The following is a 6,468-nucleotide window of genomic DNA, read 5'->3' as shown; positions in this document are numbered from 1 at the left end:
TATAGTGATGGTCTTGGACAGAATAACATCATCAATACACTTGCTGATGTAGCTGGTCTCTGATGCTGTGTACTCCTCTAAGGTGGTAGAGTCCCCATCAGTTGCAGCCTCCCTAAAGATGTTCCAGTCAGTGTGCTCAAATCAGTTTTGAAGAGCAGAGATGGCTCCTGCTGGCCAGGTTTACACCTGCTTCTGAACTGGTCTGGAGCGTCTGACGAGCGGTCTGTATTGCTGGGATTAGCATAATATAAATGAGGTTTGAGTAACCGAGCTGGGGGCGGGGCTCTACCCGGTACGCGTCGGTGATGTTTGTATAAGCAAGGTCCACTCCCCCCGTTACAAAGTCCACATACTGATGGAATTTGGGGAGCACTGACTTAAGGTTCATGTGGTAAAAGCCACCGGCGACAATAAACAGTCCATCGGGGTGTGCGCTCTGCAGTTCACTAATAGCCCCGTACAGTTCACAGAGCGCCTCCTTAGCATTAGGAATGTATACCAAAGGTGAATTCCCGTGGTAAATAAAATGGTCTGCATCTAACAGCCACAAACCCCACTTTCGATGAGCAGTGTCTGGAATCGAGCACAGAGTTCTTACACCATTCCGTGTTGATGTAAATACACACACCACCACCGCGAGTCTTACCGGAGAGAGCTGCATCCGTGTCCGCTCGAAATAAGGAGAGCCCGTGTAGCTGAATGGCAGGGTCCGAAATTCCATGAGTGAGCCATGTCTCTGTGCAAACATACGCAGAGCAGACTCTGTACTCCCGCAGAGTATTTCGTTGAAGTCGGATGTAGTCCACTTTATTGTCCAGGGGAGCTGACATTAGAAACAGAATGGACGGGAGAGCCGGCCGGCTCGGATTCGCTTTTTGCCTGGCTCGGACCCCTGCCTGCTTGCCTCGCTTCCGCTATCTCGCACATCGGTTACGATGTCTCCATCTCCGGTTATCAGCATCTGGGGAGTCCGCGGAATTTAGGCCCGTTCCCCTCAGCAAGCCGACGTCGCGTAATTCAGCCAGCAGATCTTTGTGGAGGTTTGTTTTTGGGCGATCTCTGTATTGTAGTGGTAGCTGGCGATGGTAGATAGCCACTCTGTTATCCATGTGCCCTAATCGAAAATTGAGTATTAAACTTAAATTTGAAAATTAAATTAAATTAACACCAGGTCGGAAAGGCTGCTGCTGCCGGGCCGCGCCAGTTACAAGCTTCAGTGGCGAGATGGGAGAGACTGCACACACAACAACTGTTGACTGGGTGCTTCAGCTTTTTTTTTTCTTTTCAATAACCTTTTCACCGAGTTGCTTGGAGTGTTCTTTTGTCTTCTTGGTGCAGCTTTTGCCAGGACATTGACGCAACAGGGAATGGTCCCGGTGTAATTGAAACATCCTGACTGCACACAGTGATCTCCATTTAACTAATTATAGGAATTCTAAAACCAATTGGCTGTACCAGTGATGATTTGGTGTGTCATACTAAAGGGGGTGAATACACATAGAATGGATTTTTTTTTATCACTTTGTAGATTTCATTCTCATTTTGACACGAAATAGTCTTTCTGTTATTCAGTGCAAAAATAAATTAAACCAGCGTGGATTAATGGTGTAAAAAAAAAGCATGAAAACTTTGAAGTTGGGTTTGAATACTTTCTGTAGGTGCCGTTACAGTAGGACTGATGTTGTCCTTGATCCTGCTGAATGTGTGTTCTCACTCCTTTATGTTTGCTGCCCAATGGAAGGTGTGAGAAGACGGAATGATAGGAGCGGGAAAGGTCTTTTGATTATCTTAACTGCTTTCCGAGGGCAGCAGGAAATGCAGCCGGAGTCAATGGAGGGAGGAAAGTTTCTGTGGCAGACTGTACTATGATCACTAAGTCCTTCTCTACTATGACTTCAGAAATTGCCACACCTCTCTCATCTGGACTCAACTTCATTTACAATTACTGAGCCTACTCACCACGCTGATCAAGAATCCCTTTCACAAGAATCAGAATCGGGTTTAATATCACCGGCATCTGTTGTGAAATTCTAAAACTGTTCCCATCAGGTAGTAGGTACAGAAGCCTGAAGGCAAACACTCGGCGATTCAGGAACAGCTTCTTACCCTCTACCATGCGATTCCTAAATGGGCACTCAAACCTTACGTCACTTTTTCAATGTTGCGGAAAAGGTATTACTCGTACACGAAGGGAGATTGCTTTTGAAAGTCTTTATTATAACTTGATACGTATTATGGAGAGCTTAACCTCTTAAAGCAGAGTTCTTGAGACTCTCCCCAAGTACACAGACTTTTCTCATTATGCAGACATAGTGTATGCTATCAAAAGCTTCCAAGCATGTTTGTGAAATACAGAATGCAAGCAGATAATTCCTTTACTCAATAATCATGTCTCAGCACAGTACAAAATTATATAATCAGGTTACTATTTTCCTTATCTATTGGAAGCTACTTCTGCCTGCAGCATTGAAGCGAGAACAGTTACACAGTTCAAGTATAGAAGAAACAGAACATCACTCAGTCCAGGAGGAGTTGAAGGCTGCTGTGTAAAGAAAAAACCTCTTTAACCCCTTAGTATCTGGCTAACAACAACATTTCTTCCACAGTTCTCCTTGTTGATATTTTCTAGATCAACAATCCTCACATGGTAATTCCTCCACTTCCTCATAAGCGGGTTCATATACATAGGGGAAGGGTCTTTACTTTGCAGGGTAGAACTTTTCGCCCCATCAGTGTACTTGGACTGGGACACTGGGACATTACATGTACCTTAAGGCCGGTCGAAGTCCCTTTTATCAACTGACTACAGCCCATCCTCAAGGACCCACATACACAACACCCCAAAATACATACCACAGTCACTATTATAATTCCATGCATGATCTATTTTCCCGATCCGGGAAAGCATTCCCATAGCCCTTCCCACCGGTATCCTCCGCCATTAAATGTTTTCAAATTGTTCTCCCATCTTCTTCATCTCCACAACCTTTTCCATTACGTGCTGGTTCAAGTCAGTTATATTTTCTGAAATATCAGGGATGTAGGTACAACATTCTTTCCCTAACATATTATCTTAATTGCTTCTTTCTCCTACTCCCAAACAGTCCACGCTTTGGTCGCTCAGTAAAATTACAGTGATTGCATTATAAAAACAGCACGTGAAAAACAGAGTATTTGTCAGGAGTGGGGCTCGAACCCACCCCTCCAGGTGGAGACCAGAACACTCGCGTTTACTAGGAAGCGACTTGCTCGCATTAAGTCAGGCGCATTAGACCACTCGACCACCCTGACAGCCCCTGCAGTACTCTCTCCACATGCCAGATAAACAGCTGTATTTCGGAATAGTCTGACTGACTGTTTTGTTGAGCGGGTATACATATAAACACACTCTATATCCTGGGATTTTAACTGAATATGGACGGGATGCATTTTCTCAGATTGCCGAGCATGTGCGGAATCAGAGCGTACAGCATCACAGCACTGGAATTGTGCTGCACTCCGTTCAGGCCATCCTCCAGAGAAAGGATGACGCGGATTCGGAGAGTGTGCAGAAGACCATCACGAAGATGCTACCTGAAATAGGCGGTTTGTGCAATAACGAGAGTTTAGTCAAACTTGTTCTTTTTCTCTGAAGCATCGGAGATGAAGGGGGATCTGACAGACGTTTCTTAGATTTTCAGGCATAGATATTGGTAGAGCAGCAGAAATTATCTCCGCTCCAGGGTTTACATGTCTTAAAACGATCCCCTCTTAGGGCATACATTTCAACTAAGAGGGGATCGTTTTAAACAAGATATGCCAACACCCTACCACTCTATGTCGGCAAGACCAAGGACTGATTGTTGTCTTCAGCAGAGGGAAAACCAGAGGTTCTTGAGCTAGTTCTCCTTGGAGGATCAGAGGCGGGGCGCGTATTTAACTTTAAACTGTTGGTATGACTATTTCCTCTGCTTTCTTAGGAGACTGCGGTGATTCAGCATGACATCAAAAACCTTAATGTGCTTCTATAGTTGTGTCGTAGAGAGTATTTTGTCTGTCTGCATCAAGACGTGGTACGGAAATACCGTATCTTTGAAGGGAAATCACAAAAAGTTAGTGAATTCGGCCCAGTCCATCACCGGAAATCACTCGCAAACATTAAGCAGATCCACATAAAACGATGTCATCGGAAAACAGCATCCACCGTCAGAGGTCGTCACCATCCTGCCATGCTCTTTTTGTGCTGCTGTCATCGGGTAGATGGTACAGGAGCCTCAGGACTCGCACCGCCACGTTCAAGAACAGTTACTACCCATCAGCAATCAGACCTTTCATCAACAGGAGATAATATACGCTCACATGCCCATCCATTAAATAATCTGACAACCAATGATTTGACTTCAGAAACTTTTATATATTGATTAGCTGAGTATGCCAGGAAGAGCTCAGCAGACCAGGCAGCATCTGTGGAAAAGCGTAAGCAGTCGACGTTTCGGGTCGAGATCCTTCACCGTGTTTTTTTTTTCCTGAATAAATCACTCACCCAGAATTCGGTGTACGGTGACCTGTTGCAATACGATGAACAGTGTCAAAAACATAATCTTATCCTCCAACAGTTTTTCTAATCCACCTCAACAACCCAGGGTTTGTTTACAGAAACAACGTCGCCTCGATTGAACGCTTCAAGACAAATTTTGTCAGGAGTGGGATTCGAACCGACGACCCCAGACGTCGGAAGACTTTCATTCCTTGAGTCTGGCGCCTTAGATCACTCGGCCATCCTGACAACTTTTGATGTGTGTTTGAGAACGGAATAAATGCCTGATTTGTAAGAAACGTCATATCCACTCAACCACACATGTCGTCCTGTCAATCGGAAATGAAAGCGAGAGTGTTACAGTTTGTTCAGGTTAGGCAGCTTCTGTGGAGAGTGAAGCTGTAAAATATTACAATTCGAAGACTCGTGAGACGCGTCTCGGCAAGAATTTGGAAAGGACGTTTGTTGAGATGGATGAGAACGCTTGGAAGACTCATCGCTTTCACATTTAGGGGAGCGGAGAAATAAACGTTTATAGACAGGACTGAATCTAAAAACTGTGTGGGAATTGATCGCAACAATGTCAACAGAAACTGAACGCAGGAGGTTCAATTATACCCGGCAAAGCTGCTTTACAGATGGATGTTGGAAAGTAGACTATAGGGCCCAATAATCTGATGAATTTGGAATAAAGCGAAGGTTCAATGACAGTCAGAATGTTTTTCAGGTTTGTAGGTCAATGTTTAATCTGAGAATGGAGACGGAAACAGGGTCTTTTGGACGTTAGAGCAGCGGCCTTTCTGAGAGATGAGACGCTTAACAGAACGTAATTCGCTCAGGTTCTCAGATCCAGTGTTAAAGGCACATAACACATTAAAGTAAGACAGGGACAGGCGGGCGGCCACCGCCTGAGTTGAAGGCTCCTCGCGGGATGTGGAAGGCGGGGATACTTCCGGAGTTCCTGATGACGACACCTGAGAGAAGTGCACACAGCTGCATCTTGTAACAATCCACCCTATGGCGTGATGGACTAGGTCACATAGAGTGGTAGATACACCCACGGTGCAGGACATAGGGAACTGTGGGACAGTCAGGAAGAGGAAAGGATTTAAAGAGGCAGTGCAGACTATCCCTATGGCCATCACCATCTGAAACATCTGGATGCGGTTTGTGGTTGGATGCCCTTGTAGGGAAAAACCACAGCGGTCGGACCTCTGGCACTGAGTCTGGTTTTCTGACTCAAAAGGGAAGGGGAGGACAGATTCCTGGATGGTATGTTACCTCCCGGGTGCCAGGGTCCTGGACAACGTGGATCAAATCCTGAATATTTTTCAGCAGGAGCGTGAGCAGGCAGCGGTTGTGGTCCGTTTAGGTACCAATGACATCGGAGTGACGACTTTATGCAATGGAGATTCAGAGAGTTAGGTGCTGAGGAGGAGGGCAGGATCTTCGGGGTTGTGACAGCGGCACGTGGCGCGTCCTAATGAGGCGAGAAATGGAAATATGATACAGATTAACACGTGGCTAAGGGTTTGTTAAAGGAGACAGGCCATACGATTTTTCGAGTACTGATCTCTTTTCCAGGGAAGCTGAGACCTGTGGATAAAGACGGTTTGTGTGTGAACTGGAAGTGTAGTAATATCGTGTCGGAAAGTTAGCTAGAGCTGCATGATGAAGCTTGAACTACACTTACAGGGGAATTGGAACCAGGGTGCCAGAACAGCTAATGCGGAAATTGTGCAGACATGTTGATAAGATCTCACACAACGTCAGGAATGCAATCATTGAGCAAGGTCTGACTGGTGACCTGAGGTGCGTATATTTCAGTGGTAGAAGTATCTGAGAATAAGCCGGTGAACTCACTGCTTGGATCAAAACCTGGAATCATGGTATCTGAGCCGATAATTAGACTGGGTTGCAGGAGAGTCTGGTCTGGCAGTTCAGTATTTCAG

This window comes from Hemitrygon akajei, unplaced genomic scaffold (assembly GCF_048418815.1).
Source record: "Hemitrygon akajei unplaced genomic scaffold, sHemAka1.3 Scf000062, whole genome shotgun sequence".
Taxonomy (NCBI): domain Eukaryota; kingdom Metazoa; phylum Chordata; class Chondrichthyes; order Myliobatiformes; family Dasyatidae; genus Hemitrygon; species Hemitrygon akajei.
Note: the sequence above shows the minus strand (reverse complement) of the source record.